Source organism: Bos taurus, chromosome 15 (assembly GCF_002263795.3).
Source record: "Bos taurus isolate L1 Dominette 01449 registration number 42190680 breed Hereford chromosome 15, ARS-UCD2.0, whole genome shotgun sequence".
In the NCBI taxonomy this organism is placed as follows: Eukaryota; Metazoa; Chordata; class Mammalia; order Artiodactyla; family Bovidae; genus Bos; species Bos taurus.
This window is the reverse complement of record NC_037342.1, coordinates 84,010,723-84,026,098: the sequence shown is the minus strand read 5'-3', so window position 1 is coordinate 84,026,098 and position 15,376 is coordinate 84,010,723. Positions and strand designations below refer to the sequence as shown.

The following is a 15,376-nucleotide window of genomic DNA, read 5'->3' as shown; positions in this document are numbered from 1 at the left end:
AGGAAAGACATTACTTTGCCAACAATGGTCCATCTAGTCAAAGCTATGGTTTTTCAAATAGTTAAGTATGGATGTGAGAGTTGGACTATAAAGAAAGCTGAGTGCAAAAGAATTGATGCTTTTGAACTGTGTTTTTGGAGAAGACTCTTGAGGTTCAGTTCAGTTCAGTCACTCAGTTGTGTCCAAATCTTTGTGACCCCATGAATGGCAGCACACCAGGCCTCCCTGTCCATCAGCAACTCCGAGAGTTCACTCAGACTCACGTCCATCGAGTCAGTGATGCCATCCAGCCATCTCATCCTCTGTTGTCCCATTCTCCTCCTGCCCCCAATCCCTCCCAGCATCAGAGTCTTTTCCAATGAGTCAACTCTTCCCATGAGGTGGCCAAAGTACTGGAGTTTCAGCTTTAGCATCATTCCTTCCAAAGAAATCCCAGAGCTAATTTCCTTCAGAATGGACTGGTTAGATCTCCTTGCAGTCCAAGGGACTCTCAAGAGTCTTCTCCAACACCATGGTTAAAAAGCATCAATTCTTTGGGACTCAGCTTTCTTCACAGTCCAACTCTCACATCCATACATGACCACATGAAAAACCATAGCCTTGACTAGACAGAACTTTGTTGGCAAAGTAATGTCTCTGCTTTTGAATATGCTATCTAGGTTGGCCATAACTTTCCTTTCAAGAAGTAAGCGTCTTTTAATGTCATGGCTGCAGTCACCATCTGCAATTATTTTGGAGCCCCCCCCTCAAAAAAAAAAAAAAAAGTCTAATACTGATTCCACTGTTTCCCCATCTATTTCCCATGAAGTGATGGGACCAGATGCCATGATCTTCATTATCTGAATGTTGAGCTTTAAGCCAACTTTTTCACTCTCCACTTTCACTTTCATCAAGAGGCTTTTGAGTTCCTCTTCACTTTCTGCCATAAGGGTGGTGTCATCTGCATATCTGAGGTTATTGATACTTCTCCCAGCAATCTTGATTCCAGCTTGTGCTTCTTCCAGTCCAGCGTTTCTCATGGTGTACTCTGCATATAAGTTAAATAATCAGGGTGACAATATACAGCCTTGACATACTCCTTTTACTATTGGTAAACATTCTGTTGTTCCATGTCCAGTTCTAACTGTTGCTTCCTGACCTGCATACAGATTTCTCAAGAGGCAGGTCAGGTGGTCTGGTATTCCCATCTCTTTCAGAATTTTCCACAGTTTATTGTGATCCACACAGTCAAAGACTTTGGCATAGTCGCTAAAGCAGAAATAGAGGTTTTTCTGGAACTCCCTTGCTTTCTCCATGGTCCAGGGGATATTGGAAAATTGACCTCTAGTTCCTCTGCCTTTTCTAAAACCAGCTTGAACATCAGGAATTTCATGGTTCACGTATTGCTGAAGCCTGGCTTAGAGAATTTTGAGCATTACTTTACTAGCATGTGAGATGAATGCAATTGTGCCATAGTTTGAGCATTCTTTAGCATTGCCTTTCTTTGGGATTGGAATGAAAACTGACCTCTTCCAGTCCTCTGGCCACTGCTGAGTTTTCCAAATTTGCTGGCATATTGAGTGCAGCACTTTCACAGCATCATCTTTCAGGATTTGAAAGAGCTCAACTGGAATTCCATCACCTCCACTAGCTTTGTTCGTAGTGATGCTTTCTAAGGTCCACTTGACTTCACATTCCAGTATGTCTGGCTCTAGGTCAGTGATCACACCATCGTGATTATCTGGGTCGTGAAGATCTTTTTTGTACAGTTCTTCTGTGTGTTCTTGCCACCTCTTCTTAATATCTTCTGCTTCTGTTAGGTCCATACCATTTCTATCCTTTATCGAGCCCATCTTTGCATGAAATGTCCCCTTGGTATCTCTAATTTTATTGAAGAGATCTCTAGGCTTTCCCATTCTGTTGTTTTCCTCTGTTTCTTTGCATTGATCACTGAGAAAGGCTTTCTTATCTCTTCTTGCTATTCTTTGGAACTCTGCATTCAGATCTTTCCTTTTCTCCTTTGCTTTTTGCTTGTCTTCTTTTCACAGCTATTTGTAAGGCCTCCCCAGACAGCCATTTCACTTTTTTGCATTTCTTTTCCACGAGGATGGTCTTGATCCTGTCTCCTGTACAATGTCATGAACCTCATTCCATAGATCATCAGGCACTCTGTCTATCAGATCTAGGCCCTTAAATCTATTTCTCACTTCCACTGTATAATCATAAGGGATTTGATTTAAGTCATACCTGAATGGTCTAGTGGTTTTCCCTACTTTCTTCAATTTAAGTCTGAATTTGAGATTAAAGAATTCATGATCTGAGCCACAGTCAGCTCCTGGTCTTGTTTTTGTTGACTGTATAGAGCTTCTCCATTTTTTGGCTGCAAAGAATATAATCAATCTGATTTCAGTGTTGACCATCTGATGATATCCATGTGTAGAATCTTCTCTTGTGTTGTTGGAAGAGGGTGTTTGCTATGACCAGTGCATTTTCTTGGCAAAACTCTATTAGTCTTTGCCCTGCTTCATTCTGTATTCCAAGGCCAAATTGGCCTGTTACTCCAGGTGTTTCTTGACTTCCTACTTTTACATTCCTGTCCCCAGATCCAACCAGTCCATCCTAAAGGATATAAGTCCTGAATATTCATTGGAAGGACTGATGCTGAAGCTTCAATACTTTGGCCACCTCATATGAAGAACTGACTCATTTGAAATGACCCTGATGCTGGGAAATATTGGAGGCAGGAGAAGAAGGGGACGAAAGAGGATGAGATGGTTGAATTGCATCACTGACTTGATGGATATGAATTTGAGTGAGCTTCAGGATATGGTGATGGGCAAGGAAGACTGGATTGCCACAGTCCATGGGGTGGCAATGAGTTGGACATGACTGAATGACTGAAGTGAGCTGAACTTATTCTCAGCTTAAAATTTTATTAGACATATAAAATTATATCAGAAAACACAACTAAATGTGTTAGCATTTTAGAGATAACAGCTAATTATTTATCCAATTATTAATTTTTAAAAGGTTAGGACATCTGTGTTATGCCAGAAATTGTACGTTAAATGAGAGATCAGCAATTTCTAAAATTGGATGGAAAATCATGCAAATATTTTTCTCCTGCATGGATGTTGTTTATTTATGATTCAGACAATAAAGAAAGAGACAGTTTAATAAATTAATTCTATTCTTTTCACTTCTTATAAGTTAAGAAATAAGATTCATTTTGATATTTGGCAAAACTAATACAATTATGTAAAGTTTAAAAATTAAAAAAAAAAAAAAAAAGAAATACACGCTGGAAAAAAAAAAAGAAATAAGGTAATGTGATAGAAAATAAGAGGAAAAATTCTACTATAGATAATGTAACCAGAGATGATTTTTCCTAAAAGGAAATGTTTAAGATGAGATTGAAAGAATAGAAAACGAATACCCTTGGAAGCACTGTTACAGAAATGATACCAATGAACAAAGCACAACAAATTCAGAGACTCAGAGAACAAACTTATGGTTGTCAGCAGAGAACAATGTGGGAGAGATAGTTAGGAAGACTGAGATCTATGTGTTTAAACCACTTCATTTAAAGTGGATAACCAACAAGGTCCCACTCTACAGCACGGGAAGCTCTGTTCAGTGTTATCTGGCAGGCGGAATGGGAAGAGAGTTTGGGGAGAATGGATACATGTATCCATGACTGGGTCCCTTTGCTGTCCACCTGAAACTATCACAACATTGTTAATGACTGTGCCTTCATTTTCAGTCACTTCAGTCACATCTAGTTCTTTGAGAACCATGGACTATTTCCGGGAGCCGGCATATTGCATATTGAGTGCATATTACATATTGCATATTGAATGCAGCACTTTCCACAGCATCATCTTTCAGGATCTGGAATAGCTCAACTGGAATTCTATCACTGCCGGGAGCCAGCGTGAGGAGCTCCACCCATGACAAAGGTCATGAGGAAGGAGGCTCGGCATACGCAAAGGCGGGATCGAGCCTCAGGAGTCCCCCTGGAAATTCTCGAGCATTTACACCCAAAACCAGAGTCTGCGTACTTTCTGCTTTGTGCTTTCACCTACACCTCTGACTTTATGGGGGGCTATCCCCCACTACCTCTCTGAAAAAAGAGTTAGCTTACAGCTCTAGTTAATAATTCCTGGGTGTGACAGTGTTTCAACCTACAAACTCCTTTGGAAATCCTCTAGCCTGCCTGAATAGGTTTTCCCAGACACATGTGATTGTTCAGAGCCTCCCAACTGTGAGAGGCAGGAGATGTTTTAAACTGTCTAAACACAGATTCTTTTGAGTAGTTAAAAGATTGATTAGAAATTGTATTGGTGAAGGGATTTTCACTTGTTGGGCCAATGTTTTCTGCTAAGTTTCCATATCCCTTACCTGCTGTGTCCCTGGCAGTGTATTGATTAATATAATTGGTGTAAGTAGTAGCTTTAATGTTTGTAACCTGGGACCCTTGAGTTAATTCTTTTTCTTGTTATAGCCCACCACACCTTTGCTCTGTAGGAATGCAACTTTATCTAATGCTTTTGGAGGGTGGCTCCTGACCAGTCACCTTTAGAGAAAAATAAGTTTTCTAAAGAAAGGGTCTTAAAATGTTAACAGGCCTCCGGGCCAGAAGATGATGCAAATCACCTAAGCTTTTGCATATGATAAGTTTGCAGGAAGAAAGCCTGGCTTGCTGCATGACTCTACCCCTTCCTCCATTATCCTCTATGCATAACTTAAGGTATAAAAACTACTTTGGAAAATAAAGTGCGGGCCTTGTTCACCGAAACTTGGTCTCACCATGTCGTTCTTTCTCTTACCTTCTGGCTGAATTATTCAGCCTCTTTTTTCTACACTGAATTTCCTCACTGAGCTATCCTTATTTCAGCCTCTTTTCTCCACTGAATCTCCTCACTGAGCTATCCTTATTCTATTACTCTTTATATCCTTAATTAACGTTTAATTAAGCAGTTGTTTCCTGATCCTCGCCGACGCTGTCTCCGCTTCGAATTCCCTGGATCCACTGGGGCTGGACCCCGGCAGACTATAGCCCACCAGTCTCCTCTGTCCACTGCATTATCCATGCAAGAATACTAGAGTGGGTTGCCATGTCCTCAGAGAATCTTCCCAACCCAGGAATTGAACCCTTTTCTCCTGAGTCTCCTGCATTGCAGGTAGATTCTTTACTACTGAGCCACTGGTGATGCTGATTAATTGGCTATACTCCAATATAAAATAAAAACTTTTTAAATAAAGAAGCACTATTCCAGAAAGTAAAACTAAATTTAAAAAGTGAGATAATTAATAAAATTATCTCACTTTCAGAATTGACAGGAGTTACACTTAGAAAACTCTAAAATTTTCACAAGAATTTTTATGGTAATACTATGTTTAAAAAAAGGCTTCTGAGAGTGTGCCCTCTTTGTCTATATTTTAATGGGGAAGTTTTCAATCTTTCAAAGTGTATGGCAAACAACTACAATACTGTAAAGTAATTAGTGCCAATTAAAATAAATAAATTAAAAAAATTAAAAACCAAAGTTGAGGATGTTGTTACCTGTAATCTGTAAATATATGGACTTTATTTTGTCAATATATTGACATAACATGTATATTATATAATATATATAATATAATAATATATAATATATGATAATATATATAATAATATTGACATAATATATCCTTATTATATCTTCCTTCTATCTCCAAGTTGTTGAGATTTTTATGAAATGGAGTTGAATTTCTATACCATCATGAACAACCCAGGAGAAATAAAGAAAATAATTCCACTTACAAGCACATCATAAAGAATAAAATAGTTAAGAAAAAAACATAAGCAAAGAGACAAAAATCTTGTAAACTGAAAACTACAAAATGTTACTCAGAGATATTATAAAACACACACATATATGGAAAGACTTTTATGAACTGGGTTATTTAATAGTATTAAAATGTTAATATGACCATAAATGACCTCCAGATTCAGTGCTGCTGCTGCTGCTGCTAAGTCGCTTCAGTCGTGTCCGACTCTGTGCAACCCCATAGATGGCAGCCCACCAGGCTCCGCCATCCCTGGGATTCTCCAGGCAAGAATACTGGAGTGAGTTGTCATTTCCTTCTCTAATGCATAAAAGTGAAAACTGAAAGTGAAATTCCTCAGTCGTGTCGGAATCTTCATGACCCCATGGACTGCAGCCTACCAGGCTCCTCCATCCATGGGATTTTCCAGGCAAGAGTACTGGAGTGGGGTGCCATTGCCTGCAGTACTTATCAAAATACAAAAAAAAAAAAAATGTTTTTGGCAGAAATATAAAAATTCATATGGAATCTCAAGGACTCCAAATTTTTGTGAAGACAACCTGGAAAAGGAGAAAGTGGTTGGTCTAATAATTCCTGATTCTACATCATTACACAAAATAATGGTAGTCACAGAACCAGTTTTGGAATAAAGACCGACAACAAATTAACGGAATTAAGAGAGTCTAGAAATAAAGCTTTTATATGTGTTTAGATAATTTTCAACAAGGTTTCCAACAGCATTTAGTGGGGAAAAGACATTACATTCAGTGAAAAAAGCCAAAGCAATCTTGAGAAAGAAGAATGGAACTGGAGGAATCAACCTGCCTGACTTCAGGCTGTACTACAAAGCCACAGTCATCAAGACAGTATGGTACTGGTACAAAGACAGAAATATAGATAAATGGAACAAAATAGAAAGCCACGAGATAAACCCATGTACCCATGGACACCTTATCTTTGACAAAGGAGGCAAAAATATACAATGGAGAAAAGACAATCTCTTTAAAAAGTGGTGCTGGGAATACTGGTCAACCACTTGTAAAAGAGTGAAACTAGAACAGTTTCTAACACCATACAGAAAAATAAACTCAAAATGGATTAAAGATCTAAATTAAAGACCAGAAACTATAAAACTACTAGAGGAGAACATAGGAAAACACTCTCAGACATACATCACAGCAGAATCCTCTATGACCCACCTCCCAGAACATTGGAAATAAAAGCAAAAATAAATAAATGGGACCTAATTAAAATTAAAAGCTTCTGCACAACAAAAGAAACTATAAGCAAGGTGAAAAGACAGCCTTCAGAATGGGAGAAAATATTAGCAAATGAAGCAACTGACAACTAGTCTCAAAAAATACAACCAACTCCTGCAGCTCAATTCCAGAAAAATAAATGAGCCAATCAAAAAATGGGCCAAAGAACTAAATAGACATTTCTCCAAAGAAGATAGACAGATGGCTAACAAACACATGAAAAGATGCTCAACATCACTCATTATCAGAGAATTGCAAATCAAAACCACAATGAGGTACCATTTCATGCCAGTCAGAATGGCTGTGATCCAAAAGCCTACAAGCAATGAATGCTGGAACTGTTGGTGGGAATGCAAACTAGTACAGACACTATGGAGAAGTGTGGAGATTCCTTAAAAAACTGGAAATTGAACTGCCTTCAGTTCAGTTCATTTCAGTCACTCAGTCGTGTCCGACTCTTTGCGACCCCATGAATCACAGCACGCCAGGTCTCCCTGTCCATCACCAACTCCCGGAGTTCACTGAGACTCACGTACATCGAGTCAGTGATGCCATCCAGCCATCTCATCCTCTGTCATCCCATTCTCCTCCTGCCCCCAATCCCTCCCAGCATCAGAGTGTTTTCCAATGACTCAACTCTTTACATGAGGTGGCCAAAGTACTGGAGTTTCAGCTTCAGCATCATTTCCTCCAAAGAAATCTCAGGCTGATCTCCTTCAGAATGGACTGGTTGGATCTCCTTGCAGTCCAAGGGACTCTCAAGAGTCTTCTCCAACACCGCAGTTCAAAAGTATCAGTTCTTTGGCACTCAGCTTTCTTCACAGTCCAGCTCTCACATCCATACATGACCACAGGAAAAACCATAACTTGACTAGACCGACCTTTGTTGGCAAAGTAACGTCTCTGCTTTTGAATATGTTATCTAGGTTGGCCATAACTTTCCTTCCAAGGAGTAAGTGTCTTTTAATTTCATAGCTGCCGTCACCATCTGCAGTGATTTTGGAGCCCCAAAAAATAAAGTCTGACACTGATTCCACTGTTTCCCCATCTATTTCCTATGAAGTGATGTGACCAGAAGCCATGATCTTCGTTTTCTGAAAGTTGAGCTTTAAGCCAACTTTTTCACTCTCCACTTTCACTTTCATCAAGAGGCTTTTTACTTATTCTTCACTTTCTGCCATAAGGGTGGTGTCATCTGCATATCTGAGGTTATTGATATTTCTCCCGGAAATCTTGATTCCAGCTTGTGCTTCTTCCAGTCCCGTGTTTCTCATGATGTACTCTGCATATAAGTTAAATAAGCAGGGTGACAATATAAAGCTTTGACGTACTCCTTTTCCTATTTGGAACCAGTCTGTTGTTCCATGTCCAGTTCTAACTGTTGCTTCCTGACCTGCATACACATTTCTCAAGAGGCAGGTCAGGTGGTCTGGTATTCCCAATCAGTAATGCTGAAGAAGCTGAAGTTGAACGGTTCTATGAAGACCTATAAGACCTTTTAGAACTAACACCCAAAAAAGATATCCTTTTCCTTATAGGGGACTGGAATGCAAAAGTAGGAAGTCAAGAAACACCTGGAGTAACAGGCAAATTTGGCCTTGGAATACGGAATGAAGCAAGGCAAAGACTAATAGAGTTTTGCCAAGAAAATGCACTGGTCATAGCAAACACCCTCTTCCAACAATACAAGAGAAGACTCTACACATGGGCATCATCAGATGGTCAACACTGAAATCAGATTGATTATATTCTTTGCAGCCAAAAAATGGAGAAGCTCTATACAGTCAACAAAAACAAGACCAGGAGCTGACTGTGGCTCAGACCATGAACTCCTTAATCCCAATTCAGACTTAAATTGAAGAAAGTAGGGAAAACCACTAGACCATTCAGGTATGACTTAAATCAAATCCCTTATGTTTATACAGTGGAAGTGAGAAATAGATTTAAGGGCCTAGATCTGATAGACAGAGTGCCTGATGATCTATGGAATGAGGTTCATGACATTGTACAGGAGACAGGATCAAGACCATCCTTGTGGAAAAGAAATGCAAAAAAGCGAAATGGCTGTCTGGGGAGGCCTTACAAATAGCTGTGAAAAGAAGACAAGCAAAAAGCAAAGGAGAAAAGGAAAGATCTGAATGCAGAGTTCCAAAGAATAGCAAGAAGAGATAAGAAAGCCTTTCTCAGTGATCAATGCAAAGAAATAGAGGAAAACAACAGAATAGGAAAGCTTAGAGATCTCTTCAATAAAATTAGAGATACCAAGGGGACATTTCATGCAAAGATGGGCTCGATAAAGGACAGAAATGGTATGGACCTAACAGAAGCAGAAGATATTAAGAAGAGGTGGCAAGAATACACAGAAGAACTGTACAAAAAAGATCTTCACGACCCAGATAATCACGATGGTGTGATCACTGACCTAGAGCCAGACATACTGGAATGTGAAGTCAAGTGGGACTTAGAAAGCATCACTACAAACAAAGCTGGTGGAGGTGATGGAATTCCAGTTGAGCTCTTTCAAATCCTGAAAGATGATGCTGTGAAAGGGCTACACTCAATATGCCAGCAAATTTGGAAAACTCAGCAGTGGCCAGAGGACTGGAAGAGGTCAGTTTTCATTCCAATCCCAAAGAAAGGCAATGCTAAAGAATGCTCAAACTATGGCACAATTGCATTCATCTCACATGCTAGTAAAGTAATGCTCAAAATTCTCCAAGCCAGGCTTCAGTAATACATGAACCATGAACTTCCTGATGTTCAAGCTGGTTTTAGAAAAGGCAGAGGAACCAGAGATCAAATTGCCAATATCTGCTGGATCGTGGAAAAAGGAAGAGTTCTAGAAAAACATCTCTTTCTGCTTTATTGACTATGTCAAAGCCTTTGACTCTTTGCATCACAGTAAACTGTAGAACTGCCTTATGACCCAGCAATCTCACTGCTGGGCATACACACCGAGGAAACCAGAATTGAAAGAGACACGTGTACCCCAATGTTCATCACAGCACTGTTTATAATAGCCAGGACATGGAAGCAACCTAGGTTTCCATCAGCAGATGAATAGATAAGAAAGCTATTGTACATATACACAATGGAGTATTTACTTAGCTATTAAAAAGAATACATTTGAATCAGTTCTAATGAGGTGGATGAAACTGGAGCCAATTATACAGAATGAAGTAAGCCAGAAAGAAAAACATCAATACAGTATACTAACTAACATATATATATGGAATTTAGAAAGATGGTAATGATAACCCTGTATGCGAGACAGCAATAGAGACTCAGATGAATAGAACAGTCTTTTGGACTCTGTGGGAGAGTGAGGGGGTGGGATGATTTGGGAGAATGGCATTGAAGCATGTATAATATCATATAAGAAATGAATCACCAGTCCAGGTTCGATGCAGGATACAGAATGCTTGGGGCTGGTGCACTGGGATGACCCAGAGGGATGGTATGGGGAGGGATGTGGCAGGGGGGTTCAGGATTGGGAACACATGTACACCTGTGGCGGATTCATGTTCATGTATGGCAAAACCAATACAATATTGTAAAGTAATTAACCTCCAATTAAAATAAATAAATTTATTTTTTTAAAAAAAAGAAAAGAAAAGAATACAAAATTGTAAAAACTTGAAGAAAAAAAAAACAGCAATTCTAATTCCCTTACCATTGTTGACCCTGTAATTAAGGAGCATGCCCAAGGCATTTAGTAATAAGAAATAACCATTACTTGTAATGTCAAATCGTGCATATTTCTCAGGTCCCTACAGACCCAACAGTTCTATTGGAAGCAGAGATGTAAAGATGATACAAATTTATTTAAATGGATTCAGCATTCTCCAATGCCTTGGAAAACCAAGTCAAAATAAAAGAAAATGCTGTGTTAAATTTGAAATACAAGAATTACCATGAAAGATGTAGAGGGATATATAACTGGTATCAAGTTGTGTCCATGATAACGAAAATACGCACTACCTGGGACACGATAATCATTCATGGCAACTGGATCTCTTGCAGTGTACAGCAAGACTGCAGTGAGATAGTACCTTGTAAAAAGAGCTTGAGAGAAGGTGTCCACTATAGCAGTCATATACATCAGGAATTCTACACACTTAGTTAAATTATTATATACATGATACATTGAATTAGAAAACTGAGCAAATCCTCTTAAAAATCCCTTATGTGTTGCAAAAAACCTAGGACTAATCCTAGGGGCTATGCCGACAACCACATCAGAGAGCAGTGGCTGCCTGTCCTCGTGTTCCGTGTTCCGGTGTAAATGCAGGCCCTGTCGCACTGGCGTCTGCCACGATCTGAGAAACCACGTGTTCAAACCTTTCAGAATCCTTAAGGGGTTTGATTTCATAGGTAAGGTCATCCAACTTCATGGTACCTTTGAGACCCCCCCCCCCATAGCAAGTCTCCAAGGTGACCATGGACAGAGGAATCTCCTCCAAGTAGCCGAGGTAGTAGCAGTCTGAGGGGACGAAGGGGTAGTCCGTCTGGAGCGCTCCTTGGTCGTCCTGGGTCTTCAGCGGCAGGCGTCCGGGCCAGAAGAGTTTCTTGCACCGCAGGAGAATCACGTGCCTTCGGCCCGCGAAGCTCAGACTGTAGGAGAGCCGGCCCGGCTTGCGGACGCCCTTGCCTCGGCGCAGCTCCCTCTGGAGGATCACCACCTCCGCGGAGCCATAGCGCCACAAGGGGCGGCCGGCCAAGCCGGGGACGTGGGCCAGCGCCACCCAGAGCGCCAGCAGTCAACCCGCCTCCCGCAGGGCGCGCTGGCAGCGGGGTCCCAGCGCCGCCAGCTCCGCACGTGCGCCGTGGACCGGAGGGGTTAGCGTCTCCCGGCGGGATTAGCGAACAGTCTCAGGGAAGGGCGCGGGTAGGTCCGCTTGTGAACTCAGCTGGGGCCGAGGTGGGGCGGCGGAGGGCCTCCGGGGGCGGTTCCGGCGCGCGACTTGCACTTCCCCTGAGGGACCAGCACTTCTCAAGCAGGACCTGCACTTCCCCCGCGGAACCAGTACTTCCCCAGTGGGACCAGCACTTCCCCCAAGGAACCAGCACTTCCCCAGTGGGACCAGCATTTCTCCAGGGCACCGTGAACCCCTTCAGAGTCCTCCACCCGGTGTTCCCCCCAGACTGTGTCCCCTGCTGCCCTGGGGAGGACAGAGGCCGCCCCGACCCTGGAGGCCCCGGAGCGTCCCCTCCAGTCCTTGTTGGAGGGGCTCCCCTGGACGGTGGGACGTTCCTCCCCCCCCCCCACCCCACCTCCCAGCTGGAGACATCAGGGACTGTTTCTTGGTACCCAATGCGAGACAACAGATATTTCACTCTTATGAAAATTCTGTACTTTTTTTCAGGGGAGGAAAAAAATCTAGTACCAGGTCATGACCAGAAGAAAAACTGTCCTGGTTCTCCAGACTCTGAATATTTTCCTTTGAAGGTTTGAACATACTCCCGCCATTTTAACCGAACGTTTTGGGGGATGGACTCCCCGGCCAGGACGTTTACTCCTTGCCTCATCTGGCAGGACTCCGTGGCCGCCCCCACCCCTCCCCCGCCCAAAACCTGCCACCATCCCACCAGGGCCTGCTTGTCCCCAGGGGATATAACCAGCAGGCTAGTTTCTGCTCTGATAGCCAGAGTGAAAAGTTCCTATTTCAGTCGGGCAACTCTGCGGCCCAGGTTCCCAGACTGAAATAGGGGAAAGTTCCTATCATTTCAGGCCGGCAGCTCTGTGCCTTTCTCTTCCTTTCTCCCTTCCTTTCAATTTTAAACTCTTCCTTTCTCCCTTCCTTCCTTTCCCATATACATGGCAATCTGTATCCCTAGGAGAGAATCCACAGAGATTATCCCTTACCTTCCTTTTTTGTATACACAGAAAACTGTATCTGAGATATATAATCCACCAGGACTTGATGCTCACCACTCTGACCTCCTATGACAGAAAATCCAAAAAAGAACAGACATATCTCTCGGATACATTATGAGTACTTGAATCAGGTGGCTATATACGACAAGGATCAGAACATTGCAGATTGACTATACTGCAACATAACATCACATGGTATTAAAAAGAAGGAAAGAGAAGCAGTGCCTGTTTTTATTCCCACCCGACCCACTGACTGGGTCTGCTAACCCATCTCTGGAGCCTAAGCAGCCTTAGGTCCCTGCTGCATTGGGTGAGTCTGACACAGCCTGGCAGGTGCCCTTCACTGAACTCTTTTTTAAACACCTACTGTCTGTTATGTTCTGGCTTGGACCAGACTCCCAGCAGGATAACGGGCCTCCAGGGACTTGGGAGACAATATTACAAGCCCTGCACATGCCCTCCGTGCTGGGCATTCCAGCTCAAGCCTCCTTTCTGAGTGCAGCCTGCCTAGACACCTAAGCACACACAGCAAGGTGCTGTGGACCTGGTAATAATTAGTCTGATGTGTGTGTGTGTGTGTGTGTGCACTTGTGTGTGTGTGATGCTTTACAGGGAAACAATAAAGAAGCACAAGCCCTTAGGTATTTCCTCAGGTACAATTCACTCTAATCCACAGCCCAGGATGCTGACTTTCCCAGGAACCAGAGACGTGCTTTAAAAAGTGCTGCTGCTGCTGCAAAGTCAGTTCAGTCGTGTCCGACTCTGTGCGACCCCATAGACGGCAGCCCACCAGGCTCCCCGGTCCCTGGGATTCTCCAGGCAAGAACAATGGAGTGGGTTGCCATTTCCTTCTCCAATGCATGAAAGTGAAAAGCGAAAGTGAAGTCCCTCAGTCGTCTCCGACTCTTAGCGATCCCATGGACTGCAGCCTATGAGGCAGTTGCCTGTAAACATTTCCTGTAACTACAACTTGACCAAAGAGGCTGACCAGCACCTCTAATTTACAAGGCCTGGGGTTTCTGTTAATGACAGCTGCCCTCAGGAAATCTCCCAGGGTAGGGGTTGCAGAAATAAATTGCAAACACAACAAAGTTTCAAGAAGCCGATTACCACTGTAAATTTTCCCCACACCCTTTAATTTAAAGGAAACAAGAAAAAATAAAAACAAAACAAGTGCAAACCTCCACCACAGGAGTAGATACATAGCATCCCTAATTGCTGAAGGAATACCAATCAAAACAACAATGAGAATTCAAATCCCACTAGTCAGACTGGGCATTCTCACAAGTCTACAAACAATAGATGCAGGAGAGAGCCGGCAGGTGAGGTGACCCCACTGCATGTTCAATGGAAATGGACTTGACAACAGCCACTAGAAAGCACAGCCTCTGCATGTCAAAAACAAAACAAAACAAAAACAAAAATAAACCTCTCAAGGGAGCCAGTCCTAGGATCAGACATCCCCACATCTGGGCCGATATCCTGAGAAAGTAATCGTTCAAAAAACATGTGCACCCCAACCTTCACTGCAGTTCTACTTACAACAGCCAAAACATAACCTGCAAAATGTCCACTGACAGATTAAAGGTTAAAGAAGATATCTTACATATAGACAATGGACCATCACTCAGATGTGGAAAAGAGCCACTGAAATTATGTCACTGGTTGCTAGGAGGATGGACCTTGAAGGATCGTACACTAAGTGAAATCAGCCAGACTGAGGAAGACAATAGCCTTTGATGTCCCTTGTCGGAAAAATTTTTAATGCGATACAAAGAAACTAAGTTATAATGCAAAAAGAGACTCTGAGAATTCAAACAGAGGGTTCCAGTAAAAAAAAAAAGGGGGGGGGGGCGGCGGGGATAAATTCAGAAGTAGGGACTCACATGTACACAGAAATCTGTAGGTGCGATAGGCAATGCTAAAGGCTTCTCTCTTTCTTCCCTACCACATGTATACAGAAATCTGTAGGTGTGATAGATGCTCAAGAAGGACCTGGTGTTCATCAAGGGGAACTTTGCTTGAGCTTCTGCAATATTCTCTATGGTGAAAGAATGCAAAAGGAGCAGATACACTGTGTATATATGTCATAACGGAATCAGGCAGTGGTACACTAACAGCAAGCACAAAACTGCAAACAGGCTGCACTCAGACATAGCTTCATCATGAGAGTAAAGAGAACCAAAAGAAAAAAATCAATGCCTAATTTATTCCCTGTGACCTCTCTAATTTGGGCTGCTATCCCATCCCTGGAGCCTGAGCAGACTTGTGTCTCAAGTTTGGACTGGGGTGGGGTCAAGAATACAACCAAAATATTTTTAAAAAGATAGGTAACCTTGTGATTTTGACCCTGTAAGGTACAATAGCCAAGACTGGGAATCAAACCAATTGTAGAAGCACAGCTGAATTGATACAGACTATGGGGTACATGTTAGCATATTGAAAAGCA

The 15,376-nt window shown here is 42.2% G+C and overlaps 1 long non-coding RNA gene across 1 annotated transcript; it reads left to right on the top strand.

Annotated features, from left to right (window-relative positions):
• The first annotated feature begins 11,557 nt into the window (after positions 1–11,557).
• Positions 11,558–13,134, top strand: LOC132342295 (uncharacterized). The gene is made up of 3 exons (XR_009490612.1): positions 11,558–11,937; positions 12,416–12,498; positions 12,937–13,134. It is a non-coding gene; the product is annotated as an uncharacterized lncRNA (long non-coding RNA).
• The last annotated feature ends 2,242 nt before the right edge of the window (positions 13,135–15,376 follow it).